The 16558-nt window shown below is 40.0% G+C and overlaps 1 long non-coding RNA gene across 2 annotated transcripts in view; it reads right to left on the bottom strand.

The window, feature by feature from the left end:
* LOC119918481 overlaps window positions 1-15797 on the bottom strand; it is a 108593-nt gene extending 92796 nt beyond the window's left edge. For both annotated transcript variants that reach the window (XR_005447452.1, XR_005447453.1), the window contains exon 1: window positions 15655-15797. This is a non-coding gene — a long non-coding RNA (uncharacterized LOC119918481). The remainder of the gene's footprint in view (window positions 1-15654) is intronic.
* Between the last annotated feature and the right edge of the window lie 761 nt (window positions 15798-16558).

Raw genomic sequence — 16558 nt, 5'->3', positions numbered from 1 at the left:
TGAGATACTACCTGGGCCTACTTTGCTACGGCCTGTCTGGATACGTTTATTTTTTAAGTAGTAGTTATTTTACTTTTCTGATCCTCATTCTATTCATAACATGCAGAAAATCTCAAAGACATTATCTGCTGATGCCAACGCTAGCAGAATGTTATTACGAGTTTTTTCCATTTTAAAGCTTCACAAGGTTGCTATCTACTTTACATTTGTTTGATTTATAATTAAATGCAGAAACTGTAAATTCACTTTCATCTGCTAATTGTAGCTTGTTAAATATGCAGCAGTTAAATAATGAAAAGTGTTGTTTTTCTAAGTTGATGAAGAACTCTACCATTCATATTATGTTTCTTAACATCAATTGCTTCAATTGTTGGTGAAATGAAAATTTCGGTCCACTTCCTTCAAAAATGACAGATGATCAAATAGACCTGAAGATTACCTGAAACCTACAAAGACTGGACAAACTGTGTTTAATCACCAACAGAGCTATGGAGTTAAAGAGTGAGTCAAACTTCAGGTGAATTATGGCACTGCACAAGCCCATTTTGGCCTTAGCATACATTTTTATCATTTGTCTAGCAGCACGTTGCATTTTAAAGGAATGTATGTGATCCCACAGATTTATACTGGCTGTCTGGCATTATAAAACGTTTAAATTCACGATCTGGCAAAAAAAAAAAAAACGAATGTAGTCACAGCCTGTGGAAATATTATATTTAATTGTTGGTTTCCACCCAGACATTTTATCATTCTGGGCACACATAGACACCTGTGGGATCACAGAGAAATAGTCTTTGCAAGATGCAATCCACTGCTGGCTCACAGGTTTCCACTAAAGTGTGCTTAGGGAGCGCTATGGGTTCAAATCACGGAGTGCCAACTCTGCATCACAAGTGCACATTGCAGTGTGTTGTTTGCTCTTCATTTTAGGCATGTTTGGTTTTATTATTTAAAGTATGGAATTTCAGTCAGGTGATAGCAGGTGGCCCGTACATTGAGGGAGTTTAATACTAAGCAAACTCCATTTGCTGATGAAAGCCACTGCATGTGGTTGAAATTTTCAAAACATTCCTAATAATTGCCCTTGAACTTTTTTTTTGGTCTAACTGCATTTTCTTCTAACGATTAAAATAAATCTTAAGAATGACGACTTCCAATGACCCAGACTGGAACACACTCAATCCAGTTTGGTCAGATTAGTTATCACAAACAAATCAAAAATCATTTCAACAGTCATGATGTGTGGTAAGGTGTTTAATGCTTCTCTTTTACTATAGATAATGATAATCACAAAGCCACCTCTCCTATCTAAACTCTTAGTGGTCCCTCTCTGTATATCCCAAACTTTTAATTATATTTGATGAGCTGCCATAAAAATCCAAATTTCCACAGTGTCTGCAGGCCCTTTATTATTGCTCTGTTACAGGAGACCTTGCATTGCACGTAGACTACAAACATCCCCCTCAAGGACCAGCATGGCCGCTCTCAACATCTCTCCATTTTTCTGTCTTTCCTACTGCTCTTCCTTCCCTCAAATTCCTTTTCCTCTCTATACCTCTTTGAGTATTTCTCCTGGTATTTGTACCCGCTCATGCTATCAAATCCTCTCATCTTCTGTATCTTTCTCCCTCTCTCTCTGTCAGCCCAGAAGCAAATATGGTTCATTACATTTTTAATGTTGTTTGTAATTGCTTGGCACTCACAACATGTCAAGCGCAAACCATGTTTCACAGCGTTCGTTTACGTTTGCCGAGCTGGGATCTCAATCAGCTCTCTGAACAGGTTTTTCTATTCAGCATTTCGTATCACTTGAGTTGAAGGAGCTCTTAATGTGAGATGTTGGATTTCAGCTAGCGATTACTCCGTTCTGAGGAAAAGATCATTTTATTTGTGAACCCATTTTGTCTGTTTTTGTCATGCAATGTTGGATATCATGCTTTATGTACAGTCGAGGCATGCAAAGAACATTTTATGCTCCTAGAAGTATTTATAAGCATTTCCTGACTGACAGTGTAGCAGTTTTATAGCCTCTGTATCGATTACTTCTTCCTCTGCCAACAAGTCATCCTATATTATCTCAATATTACTTTGCCTTGGAGACATTATTGTAAACAAATGAATAAAGGGAGGAATGTTTTTGGGGGGGAACCAATTGTCTTTTCCCCCTGTGGCATAGCAGCGAGCATAAAAAGGAGTGCAGAGTGCTATCACTGTAGGCTGCTTTTCTGAGTGTCATTGACACATGTTTTTGTATGTATGCGTTTATGAGCTAATTTGAGACCTGTTTTTATTCTGGTCCACACTGTGCTGCGAATTTGCAGAAGTGGAAAATATTCAGTGAGATCCAGTTACCCTTTCACTTGAAAAATAGTTACCACAAAATTTTGTGGCTCTTTTAAATTAGGACAATTTGTCCAGGTTTACATATTAGATCCCAACTCCCAATATGTTGCACTGAAAAGCCAACTCGCCCTCGTAAAGAAACGACCTATGAGTGTTTTTAATGACTCCCAAAACGACATAAGAGCGTTCTGTTCCCCATTGCATAGGGTTAGGGTAAAGAGGTTTGGGGGGCTGTCAATGCCTTTAACAGTAACATAGCTAGTGCTAACGGTCATGTTAGCTAAAGCTTACGCAAAAAAAGCTAAAGCTAGATAGCTAAGGCTACATGAAAACACTACAAGACGCAAAAAACACAAAAAGTATTGCTTACACTAATTACAAAAAGAGATAACAGATATAGATGTTGCCTTTACTTTGCACACGGCCATAAGAGGTCACGTAAAATTTGGTTATTTTAAGCCCTTCAACTATCGACCCATGTTGTCGTTTTCTTGGTAAGGACGAGCTGGAAAAGCACCTGTGCCATACTTAAATCAACTTAATCAAGCACACATTAAATCTAATCTAATTTGATTAATCAAAAAAAAAAGACGTGTTTTTATGGGGAGTTGTTCTAGACGATCTGGGCAGATTTGTTTTCCTTTTGTCAGAGTCCGACTAGCTGCTCAGACTAGCCTAAAGAAAATTTCCACCTAAAAGTTTGAACCAAGGCTTGCGTTTGTTACATTGTATACATTTCATCCAGTTAGTTTTGGTTTCACATTGCAATTATGCAAGCGCACTAAAGCACAATACACGACATACTTACGTCATGTCGTCATCACCGATATGAGCTGCATCTTCCTATGCTTGCAATTAATTGATTAGTAGACAGGCATCAGTGTGTTGTCAGTCCAGCAGGTAGCCTTCTACACCACTTTGAATGAATGGAAAAATGAATGATTCATTTCGCTGCCACTATAATAATAGTTATAATGAATAATTTCTCTCATCTGTTATCATGGCTCATTCTGTTTTGCTGTTATATTCTTTTACCAGTAGCCTGCCAGAACATCCTGTAATTGGTACAAAAGTCTGAACCATTCAAAAAAAAGAAAAAAACAAACGCTAGAAATGAACCAACCCATTGTTCAGTTGGATCAGGACCGAGAATACCTCTTTTCACTGGACCAAGGATTGGCTGTTTTGTTTGGGTGGTGGTCAAGGGCCTCCCCTTTCACACCAGTAATTTTGTTTCATACAAACTTGGTTCAGGAGTCCAGATCAAACTAGTTAGGTGTTAAAGGGCCCTAAAATTCTGAATGAGCAAAAAGTTTGCAACAAAATGGTTACATGCTTAATAGTAGCTTTAAAAAAAAAAATGAAGAAAAACAACAAGGTTCCTGAATGAAACTACTGTCAAAACAAAAAAAATTCCACCCGTCTCTCCAATCTACCAACCTGCCCAGGCCGAGCACCTCAGCAAAGCAAAGCTCCGCCTACCTGTCAAAACACAAAGCTGCTCAGTAAGCCCACAAGATTTAATACAGGAGCAGGGCTCCCGCTTCTTTGTAGTGGGCAAAATCTTTCCTCTCACTTCAAGAAGTACCTTGAAATACCAGCCCCAAACAAACAGATGAGATCCAGACAGAGAAGGATGACAATTTAAGCAAAGCACAAGTGGAACAGAAACAAAAGAGCAACATATATCAGTAAAACACAAAAGATTTAACAAGAAAGACTGAAATTAACTGAAAGTCAAAGCCAGTAAAGAGGGAGGTCAGAAGAAAAAATAAAAGACAGAAATGTAAACACAAGAATACACACACCTTGCCTGTGCACTGACTGCATTATGTAGAAGCTTACCGTATAAATATTGAAATGAATACGCAGGGATGAGAGGAATCATGAAGAGGAAAGACAAAAAGAAAAGGAAAAAGATAATTAAAAAGAGAATGGAAAAAGAACACATAAGCAAGGGATGTGTTGAAATGCAAATGATTAGCAGTTTGTGTTTGTAATTACAGTTTTTCCTAATATCCCTTCCATGCATATTTAAAGTGCAAACAAACAAGTCAAATCTAATTTATTTTTCTTTTCTCAAGAGGACCTTTGGCATAGGTAATTGTCAAACCTACAGTTAACATCTTTTATTCTACAAATAGAGACCTACTTCTCTCAGTGACAGTTACTTTTCCTATTGACGCATGTCTTCAAACCTCAAAGCGGCAAAGGTCTGGCTCACACACATTTGATTTAATCTGTACATCAACCAAAAACAACAAGTTGCAGTTTTAAGAGGGGTAAGAGTAATGATGTCCTGGAGTCCTGTAATCAATATTTTCCCAAGTTCCCAAATACTGTGCAAATACTGAGTGCTATTGATCCCTCTTTTCTAACTCTTGTTAACAAAACAAATAAGAGAATTTTCAAAAATGTCATGATCCCTTTAACCAAATAGTTGAGGAGTTTGAGAGACAGCAAGTCATTTCATCATATAAACCACCTATAATCTTTCATCTGTCATTCAGCACCGCACAATTTCAAGAAAATGTCGTGCTAAAGTGGGAATTTGCAGGATTTAGGTTGTAAAGTGAGTGGTCACTCAGACCTGGAGGTCTTTTCTCTACATCTTGTCTGGATTCAAATAATGTCCTTTTTTTTTGTCGGACATCATGAAGTGTAGCATTAGGTTGTGCTTTTACAATAAGTCAAGCAAATCCATGACTAAGACCCAAAAATATATAACATTAAAAAACTAAACTGAAACAAGTACATTTTCTGTACTGTCGATGATGTGAAAAATCAGGATTCTCAGCAGTTACTGTATATGAACTGCAGCTATGGACACAAGGATAGGTCGATTACCTAGCTACAAACTTTGTGCAGGACGCACCCATGCAATTAGAAGTGCTCACATTAGGAGAAAAATGTATTCAGACATCCCTGGCCTCTTCCAAACCCTCCTTTCCTCAAGTGTAAGAGCACAGGTCATGTCCCTTCCACTGCATTACACATGCACACGTCCTCAACATAACACTGAAACACACGGCCCGATGGGAGTGTGGACGCTAGTGCAGGGGATAATCTGGTAGAATAGTCTATTTACAGTGCTCGTTCATGTAAAACAACACTCACGGTTTGGCAAGAGAGTTTCATATTATGTTTAAAATTATTCATTTCGCTTCCCTCCTCTTTCTCAAGAAGATATACACATTTTTCACATATGTGATGGGCTTTCTTTTCAGTCACAATGCTGTAATATTCTACACTCCACACTGTGTGTCTGCCAATCACCTTGGAGAGCCTCTGACCTGCTCTGGAGTTGGAGCTCATATAACCAGCTTACTAACAGGGAGATAATAACAGCGAAGCACAAAGCCTATCTTCTGTGTTAGTGCACCTTTGTGTGTGAGTTGCTTAGTGACTAAGAGACAGAGAAAGGAGAGGGAGATTGGAAGGTGGGGTCATGAGGCCTTTAATATCCGTTTAAGTATCGTGAAAATGAAAATTGTTCAAAGCACTCAAAGAACCTACCACAGTGCATCCCTCACCGTTTTTCAGCACTGGCAGTGACTCACACTTGGAATACCAGTCATCCCGCCTGCCTCGCAGCCAAATAGAATTCCAGCCTTCAGAGTCAGTCGCTTGATGATCACTGACATTGAGAGAGCCCTGCTCAGTGACCCCTGCGACCCAGAGCCTTAAATCTCCAAATGAGAAACAGAAGAGAGAAAAAAAAAAAAGAGGAGGAGCAGTTTATGATGTCGCACTTCAGTGAGCACCGGAGAAGAGAAAAATAAGTATCAATTTTACGAGGGGCTCTAAATCAGGATGGGTTTGCAGAGACGACTTTATCGTTCAATCTGGCCGCCTGCTCTGGAGGTGTTAGCGAGGTTAGACAAGCGAGCGACGAGCACGCCCGCCTCGCCATAACAATAATCATCTAGCTAAGCCCGCAGCTCACGACCTGTAAATTGATTAAGGAGAGGATGGTGACAGAAAAATTCTCCGAGGTTCACCGAGGCGCTGCGCGATGAATTTACAGGCCTTCATTAGATGGACTGTCTGTCCGAGCGTGCTGAATTCGGAGTAGAGATGATGAGAGGGTGTGAGGGGGGTAATGTGAAAACTCCAAACTCATTGGCGGCGTTTATACGAGCTGTCTACCATGAAGAGAAGGGCCACGGCCTGCTTTGTCCCGAGATGAATAAAAAAAAAATAAAAATCATCTTCTCTGTCTGTTTCATTACGGAGAATCATTTCTCCCAAATCAGAGCAGATAAATCATTTAGAGAAAATGGAGGGTGTGTGTGTGTGTGGAGCTCCCTCATGTGAATGTGTTACAAGTGCTGTGTGTATATCTGCCTTTGTGTCTGTCCACCCGTGTTTGTAGGTGCGTAACAGCACCCTTGTTTGTGCGTATGTCTGTTTGTGTGACTGTCAACTTGAGAGTCAACAGAAGGTATGAAGACGCAGATGTAACGGGGTGCGAGGGGGGTAATCGTGCCCGAGGAAGCACGATTAAGACACTGAATCAGACTACGTGTTCAAACATCACAGCAGAATCATGCAACTTTAACTTCTTCCAACCCGTTGACACAACACGTTAGACATGACTCCATCCAACATTAATCAGCCCCTCCAGGAAACTCCAGGATGCTGCAACGGAGGACTTGTTTATGCAAGATAGACTTGCAATTTTGGCCCATCTTTTACAGCATAAGTCGTCATTGCAAGAATGAGTCAGACTGTTAAGTTTTTTTTAAATCAATACAGTTACAACACAAGACAGAAGATCACAGCCATATAGTTCACAATATTTAACATTACTTAAACATCACACTTTGGTGGCAAAAACAGAAGCCTTGTCATTTTCTTTGTAGTTTTGCATGATTTTTGCAAAAGCATCAAAAAAAAAAGCGTACTACATAATTTCATCTTTTCGCAATACGTCCTTCCTCAATACTCACATGCACAATAAAGTTAAGGTACAAAATGTTAACTGCTCATCAGTTTCAAAATCGTTTAAACTTTGGTGCTAATGCTTAGTTGTATCTCTGGTATAAGGACAAAGGGTCCAACTAGGCAATATCTGGAACTGTAATACCAAACCACAAGTGTAATTTTACTACAACTTTGTAAATACGGTAAACACTTTAAGTGCTAAATATGGTAAATACTTCAAGCATTTACATACATTTCTTGTATGATAATGCACTTATCCCCAAAAAAGTAGTAGAAGACACAGAAGGAAATAGCAGGAAAGGACAAAAGGTTTTTACCAAGTGACTTAAAAGCAATGTACCAATCAAAGTATTTGACTGACTTTGTGGATTGCATAAAAATGGTGGGCCCACCACTTTGGTCCAGACTGAATTATGTCAACAAGATTGCCATGAAATTTGATACATACAGTGGGTACGGAAAGTATTCAGACCCCTTTAAATTTTTCACTCTTTGTTTCATTGCAGCCATTTTCCAGAAATCAAAAAAGTTCATTTTATTTCTCAGTAATGCACACTCAGCACCCCATCTTGACAGAAAAAAACAGAAATGTAGAAATTTTTGCAAATTTATTAAAAAAGAAAAACTGAAATATCACATGGTCATAAGTATTCAGACCCTTTGCCGTGACACTCATATTTAACTCAGGTGCTGTCTATTTCTTCTGATCATCCTTGAGATGGTTCTACACCTTCATTTGAGTCCAGCTGTGTTTGATTATACTGATTGGACTTGATTAGGAAAGCCACACACCTGTCTATATAAGACCTTACAGCTCACAGTGCATGTCAGAGCAAATGAGAATCATGAGGTCAAAGGAACTGCCTGAAGAGCTCAGAGACAGAATTGTGGCAAGGCACAGATCTGGCCAAGGTTACAAAAACATTTCTGCTGCACTTAAGGTTCCTAAGAGCACAGTGGCCTCCATAATCCTCAAATGGAAGACGTTTGGGACGACCAGAACCCTTCCTAGAGCTGGCCGTCCGGCCAAACTGAGCTATCGGGGGAGAAGAGCCTTGGTGAGAGAGGTAAAGAAGAACCCAAAGGTCACTGTGGCTGAGCTCCAGAGATGCAGTCGAGAGATGGGAGAAAGTTGTAGTAAGTCAACCATCACTGCAGCAATCCACCAGTCGGGGCTTTATGGCAGAGTGGCCCGACGGAAGCCTCTCCTCAGTGCAAGACACATGAAAGCCCACATGGAGTTTGCTAAAAAACACCTGAAGGACTCCAAGATGGTGATAAATAAGATCCTCTGGTCTGATGAGACCAAGATAGAACTTTTGGCCTTAATTCTAAGCGGTCTGTGTGGAGAAAACCAGGCACTGCTCATCACCTGTCCAATACAGTCTCAACAGTGAAGCATGGTGGTGGCAGCATCATGCTGTGGGGGTGTTTTTCAGCTGCAGGGACAGGACGACTGGTTGCAATCGAGGGAAAGATGAATGCGGCCAAGTACAGGGATATCCTGGACGAAAACCTTTTCCAGAGTGCTCTGGACCTCAGACTGGGCCGAAGGTTTACCTTCCAACAAGACAATGACCCTAAGCACACCGCTAAAATAACGAAGGAGTGGCTTCACAACAACTCCGTGGCTGTTCTTGAATGGCCCAGCCAGAGCCCTGACTTAAACCCAATTGAGCATCTCTGGAGAGACCTGAAAATGGCTGTCCACCAACGTTTACTATCCAACCTGACAGAACTGGAGAGGATCTGCAAGGAGGAATGGCAGAGGATACCCAAATCCAGATGTGAAAAACTTGTTGCATCTTTCCCAAAACGACTCATGGCTGTATTAGATCAAAAGGGTGCTTCTGCTAAATACTGAGCAAAGGGTCTGAATACTTATGACCATGTGATATTTCAGTTTTTCTTTTTTAATAAATTTTCAAAAATTTCTACATTTCTGTTTTTTTCTGTCAAGATGGGGTGCTGAGTGTACATTACTGAGAAATAAAATGAACTTTTTTGATTTTTGGAAAATGGCTGCAATGAAACAAAGAGTGAAAAATTTAAAGGGGTCTGAATACTTTCCGTACCCACTGTACATTCATGTTCATCAGAGGATGAATCCTATTGACTCTGGTGATCCCCTGACTTATGTTTGCATCGTCTTCGTAGTCATGCAAAGCTGGCGTTAGCATTTAGCTCAAAGCAAAGCCGTGCTAGCTCTGCTGTAAACTCTTAGGCTTGTTTGATTTTATAAGCTATATCAACCACTGCAACTGACCAAACTGTATAGCAGGTACATCAGACCTCTAACCTACTGTAGTACATAATATACTTAGTCTGCTAAAGAAAATAACAGTGCAGGACAGGTGATACAGACTGTTTTGGACTAGCTTGTATAGTGGAGACTAAAGTGGAGACCAATGTGTTGAGCCAGAGATGGGGTTGCCTTTGTTACTGGCACCAGACCTAGTGGAAATCCCCACCCTACTTACCGAACGTTGGCTACCCTTCAGGCAGTCAATGGACATAAAGTTGTTACTGTGATATAGAGACAGTGCACAGTTAAAAGCCTTACGTATGAAAGATCAATTTGTTATAAATTAATAACTTACCACTCTGAAACTCTTGCTCCAGACTAGGTTGCCAGGCTGGTTCAGGAACATACACAGCTGAACTAAAGCCTTGATTACCTGCTTATCAGGACCTGCCCTACTCTGCTTCTGATTGGCTAGTAGTCCTTAACTAGGTACTGGCATGTGCTCCAAACAAAGATCAAATAGAAGTGAGATGCCTCACTCCGCTGAAGCTGAGCGGTGTTTTTTGAAAATTAAATCTTGTAAACCTATTCTGGTACAAGCCCTAAATAAAATTATGAACCTGAAAATGAGCACAACTTTACTCGAAATTGCTTGCTACACATCTCAAAATCATGTTAAAGCACGATTAATACTACATTCACATTTCATCCAGTTTCAAGCTAAAGATAGAACATCGAGTTTTGCAGTAAAAGTGGATTGATAGAGAGAACCAAAATTAGTGCTTCATTCAAGCACATGCGTGACTCTTACGTTCATTCGTCATACGTCAGCTCCATGGGCTCCGTCAGCACAGGAAACAGAATTGATTAGTTCACGACTCTCAACTGTGGGTCTGTTTGAGTCGTTCATTTGTCACATGACAGCTCAGCTACAGGGCTGTGGTAAGCAGGCAGCACAGGAAACAGAACTGATTAGTTCACGACTCTCAACTGTGGGTCTCTAGGTCTGAGTCGTTCATTTGTCACGTGACAGCTACTGTGGAGCAGGAATGAACTACTCGTTCACCGCTCACATGGGTCCTCCTCAGTCTTTCGTTCACTCGGCAGGGTGAGTGACTGCCAGCGCCGGAGAATGAGAGGCAGGTCGGCTGTCAGGTAACAGTCACTGGACTGATATTATATAGCTATTTTGTTAATTATGTGACATTTTATAAAGCATAACGTTATTACAGCGCAGTGATGTTGTGCTAAGTTACAGTTTTAACACAGCCCCACCGTAACTTTAGTCCCGCTAGTGTTTCACATTACAGCTAACAGCTCATGAGAGTTGTTCTGGGTCCACTTCAGAGCCCTGACAGGGTTCCTCGCCAAAACAAACACACCCGGTCATTAAAACATTAAAACACAGCCACGTAGCAACTTTAGCATTAGCCCTGTAAACTGCTAACAGCTGATCCAGGTCCGCCAGAGAACGCAACGTAACTTTTACTTTTTATTTACTAACAGAGCTGTGCTGTTGTTTCACATCTTGTGACTGGTGAACAACCTGGCAGTGTTTGAGCGATGTGCTCATGTGTGTTTCTCAGAATCCAGACCTGATGTGGCCCATTCTGCGTCCAGAACTGCCAAACTGCTGCTTTATATGTGTTTATTTCTCTGTTCCTCTGTCTGTGCTGGAGTTCTTTAAGAACTTGGTGGCTTGATCCAGATAATTATTAAATTGGTTGAATTTTAATAAGAGTGTGTTTATTCATATAGTGTATCAAGCTTATTACTTCAGTATATTTACTGCAAATCTGATTAATTATTAATTAATTAATATTTTACTCATGGATAGGGACGTTAGGCTACTGTATGAATGAGCACTTTAGAGATAATGATAGTAATTATATACATAAGCCTTTATATGGCTGGTCTAGTTGTATACTCGGGAAAGATTGTGAAAATGGAAGGATTTAGCCAGAGTAGTGGTTATTACATATTGACAACATATTTCTGTGGTTTTTACATGGTTTGAATTTGGTTGTGGGCCCAGGGGGTTTATATAATGATGATATAGAGTAATCAAGAGGTAAATTTGAGCATTATACTTTGTCAAATAAAGCAAGCCAGGCAGCCTTCTGTGTTTGAGAATGGCACTGTTTTTTTAATCGCCCACTAGAGGACTGCAGCGCCGCAATAACCAGCCTAGTTTGAAATGAACGAAATGACTCAAAAAAAGATTAGTTCATTTTAATGAACGAGATTTGAATGAACGAGTCTGTCAAAAGACTCGAACTTGCCATCACAATTTCTGAGCTGCTGCATGAACTGAGCTTGTAGCTTCAGTCGCCCAACTGGATCCACAGCAGCACCATAGCACCATCTACTGACGAGCAAGTATATTATCTGATGGAAAGACTGATATAAATTCATGTTGAAAAAAACTAAGCATATATGGTTTTCAACCTACTTTGGTGACTGAATGGAGATGAATGAAGGTTCAATCAGAACGCCACGTCATTTCCTCACATCATTCATTCATTGCTTTCATATATTTTTGCTTCTTTTCGCACTCTCAGTTTGAAGTCTAATACAGTGCGTCTATCCTTTCAACTCAGCCAAGAACGCCTTTCTCTGCACACATAGTAGCCAATCACTAGTTAGTAACGGCTCATTAATCTGATTAGCTGCACCTGTAGCACATTGCCTCTTGCTCCAGACACTGGAGCCATCATCCAGACACATCATTTTATATTTACAAGCTAGGTTTGTGAGCAAATATGCAAAGATCATTAAGTGATCATATTCCACTCTCTTAAGAATTCTCCTTTCCTCTTTCATTAACAACTCTAATTCCATACATATTAACTACTCTCTTTCAGCACACAGCCCTTTAAAGCTGTGTTAACTGAGGCCATGGATGAAATTTCAAAAACAAAAGTCGTGACACTTTTTAAAACCATCTCCAGAGGCTACCTTACCTGCAGGCAGTAAACTGAAAATCCCTAATTTAATCTTCTACCTACAGACATGTTTTCTTTGATTCCCAGACCTCCCTGCACACCAAAAGACATTTTTTTTGTTTGAAAAGAAAAAAGGGAACAACAGGCATTGCCTTGTTTCTACGGGTTTCTCTCTCTCTTTTTTTTTTTTATATCCCTGGGGATGTCGTGTTGCACTGTTACAGTTGATTCCTAGTGACACCGAGCCACAGGAGCAAAAGAAGCCAGGAGGGTGGCTGAAGAGGAGCGTGATACCATTTTTCATAAGGAATAGTTCACTCCAAATTCATGCATACAGTAGATCTAGACCCAGATCAATGGAATTTCCCAGACAATTTATGAGACCATCTTCAAGCACAGCCACTTCACCCTTGTAGTCCCACATCCGCCTCCTCCAACAGTATTGAAATTGTCTTTTTACAAACATCTAGCTAAGCCCACACATTTTAATGACTGCCAAAAATTATATCAAAATGCATGTCAGATTTCTCCAAACAGCTTGTGCAGCATACTCCAACTGTTCCATACCCAGGGTGCAGTAGTCTGACTTATTACACTGCACAAGTTGGTTTGAAAAATTAGCATATGGCATTTAATGCAGTGAAAAAACTGGTCCCTGATAACTTCATTAGCTTGGGGAACTGGCTGTGATAAAACTGCAGGGAATAACTCACGTGTTGATGATCTTACAACTTGGAAGTGACATCAGGCCACATACTGTATAGTGGTGGAAGAAGTAGTGAGATCCTTTACTAGTAAGTAAGTAAGTAAGTAAGTAAGTAAAAGCAGCAATACTACAATGTTAAACTACTACATTTCAAGTCCTACATTCATAATATTACTTATGTATTACAAACACATTAGCAGCATAAATATCCAGAGTTAGAGTGCTATACAGTGGAACGGCTCCTGTAACAGTGTTATATTACATTATTGGATTATTATTACTACTATTATTAAATGTATTACCATCTGAGCAGCATTTTATTGTTTTAGCTGGTCACGGTGGAGCTAATTTTAGTTTTAAGCAACAAAACCACCTATGGATAAGGTGAGAGAAAGATCATGTTTACGGTTAAATGTTGATAAACACTTCTACAGCCACTTTTAGATCAGCGTAATAGCATGGAACCAACTGGATATAAAAAAACAAAAGAAAAAAAAATGTGTGTGCATAGACCTTCCTCACAGTGGACAGTTGGACTTTTCACAGCAGTAAAAGCACAGGTGGAACTTTCATCATCACTGATAACTGTGCTCCACGTTGATGTGTCTGCAAGCAGCGCCTAAATAAGTGGAAATACTAGAAATTAAACAATAAAAGGTTTCTTTTTGTTTCTTTTTTTACGCAGGGCTGAATTGGACTGACTTGGAGAAATGGGCAGGGATGCGGCATATGTCAATATGTGATTAAAGTGCATTGATAAAGGGAACTTTAATTACATACTCCCAGGTCTGAATATCTGATTAAGTGATTGCCCAATAAGAGCATTTTTCTTCATACCTTCTTCCTTTCTCTCATCACACACACAAATTCTCCCTTTTGTGTGCATCCATCTCTTTCGCACTTTTTCCCCCCCCTAACTTCCCACTCGCTGACACCCTATTCTTTCCTTTTGAGAAGCTGTTATCCAATTAAGCATTTCTTGTCATCTATTTGTCTTCCTTTGAGGTGTGTTCCTTTTCTTCAATCTCACCTGCACAATAAGTACTTGTATTTTCCTGCGTTATCCGTTCTACATGTGGAAAAGAAAAGCTCCCACCGGCACATGCCCCTCTTCCCACCCTTTGCGCCACATGGACCAATGAAAGTGGAGAAAACCAAAGCGATCCAGAGCAGCCGGGCATCTCCTCCTCTTAAGGACTGTGTTAACCTTTCCACACATAGTCAGTATATAATAGGTAGTGTGTGCAGCACACTGACATTTGTCTTGGATAAGGTGCACGGGTCTTCCTGCTAAATGCCACCAGTAATGAAGCAACTCTCTGTCTGTGCTTGTGCTTTCTCTAATCTGCAGTTAATGTCTCTCATATTAATAAAGTGTGTGTGTGCTTATACCTTATGTGTGTGATAAGACTGCAGAACAGTGTCTGTGCTGAAGAGGATAGGGTGCATATATTAATGTGGGTCATCAAAGTGAGTTTACATACTGCGAGTGGCAGTAAAAGTATATTAATGTCAATGTTGGAATTTGTGTTGTACTTCCACAGCAGATAATAAGGTGACATATTACAACAACATTAAAAACCACATTCCCAGATGTTTCATTTCTTTCATCAGATTCAAACACCATTCCTCTTCACTATCCTCACTCACTATCTCTTAACTACTCTCAATCTGCATGCACCTCTGCTTTTAGGTCTGTTTCATCTTCAACGCTCCCCTTTGCCATACCATAAGGGGGTGAATCGATTTGGTTCTCAGCCCTTGCCTCCGCATTTCAACCCACTGGATATCACTGGATCATTATTGATCCTGCAAAGCTCTGAATGGTCATGTGCTGAAACACTTATCAAGCCAGTTTGCGTCAGCTGGTTGTAAATGTAAATGCTCCGTATTTGTATAGCGCCTTTCTAGTCTTTTCGACCACTCAAAGCGCTTTTACACTACCCCCTGGTTGGGTGAATGGTTGAGTGAGAAGGGGATAGAAGAGATGTAAAGTCATCATCATTGGGATCAAGCGAAGACTAAAAATAGTGATGTTACCCAGTATGACAGTGATTTTCAAATAAGGCAACATGCAAGACACATATTAGAACACAACTGAATTGAACAAACACCGTAACTTCCTGTAGAACAAAAATTTTAGGAAAGATGTCGAGAACCAACTTCATCTGTCGCAACCTGGCTCAAGGTTGGACAAAGGAGGGGAGGATACACATGAGTTGTAATTAAAAATACATTTACAGCAAAAATAAATGTTTACAACTTGGTACAAAAATAGTTTGGAGCTAACTTTCCCCTTCATGACAACTGTACATGGGGTGAATTTATATTTAACTAACCCATTTGAATTATTTTAAGGCTTAAAGTTATGCATACGTTAAGAGTGCATTCACTTTGAGTGACAGGTGGGTGTCCTCTCAAGTGGCTAGCCATTAGGTGATTCTGCAACCAGGTTTCCTTCAGCTCACCTCAGCTCCACCTTTTTGGATTAGCCAAGATGGCGCCCACATTGAGCTTCATGTTGCCCCCCTGGCCTGGTGGGTGTCAGGGGGTGTGTGTGTCCTTAAATTCTGTATGCAGAAACAATGAGGCAGAAACTTTAGTTTGCGTTCAGCTCGACTGCAGTATTTATTCTGCTTCAACAAAAAAGGAATTAACGTTCGACTCGCTGTAGTTAGAAAACAAAATGCTTGTTGTAGCATCAGGTATTTCACAGTACTTTCAAATATGTAAGACATCACCATATCTTCAGAAAATACTAAAGTAGTGATAACATATAGCACAGCTAACTAAACAATATAAATGTCTGTACTTTTCATTGTGCTTCAGTTGACGTGAATTACATATTAACCAGCAAAACAACAAAAAACGAACTTGTACTCATTTGGATCTTTTAACTAACATTTTCCTAAGTTCACACTTTATCACGCTGCACCTCAAACACTAATGTACAAGCTTACAGTGAGTAACTAATACATTTGCCGCTCATTGCAGTACTACTCTTCTGTCACACATTCAGAAATTACTGTATTTCCATCACTTTTCAAGTTGAGTACAATGCTTACATACACAGGGAAACCGTTTTAACATAATGTGTTATACACACACATTAGCACTGAATGTATTTTCAGATCAGTTAACAACACAAAACTAGACCTTTAGCGTTTCCATTGTTCTGTGGGTTACTCATTAGCAAAAGGTCCGCTAGCCTAGCATGGCAGTGTTTGGCTAAACATCACTATTTCACACATTACGGCAAAACTATTCAACTCTAAACATTGCACGTTCTCACTAAGGATTCAAAACACACTTATCCCTTATACTGGGGTACATGCATGCAAATTTGAGGAACATTAACCCACCTGTATGCAG

This window comes from Micropterus salmoides, unplaced genomic scaffold (assembly GCF_014851395.1).
Source record: "Micropterus salmoides isolate LMB-PRFRI ecotype aquatic unplaced genomic scaffold, ASM1485139v1 Ms_hic_scaffold_23, whole genome shotgun sequence".
NCBI lineage: Eukaryota > Metazoa > Chordata > Actinopteri > Centrarchiformes > Centrarchidae > Micropterus > Micropterus salmoides.
This window is presented reverse-complemented; position numbering and strand designations above follow the sequence as displayed.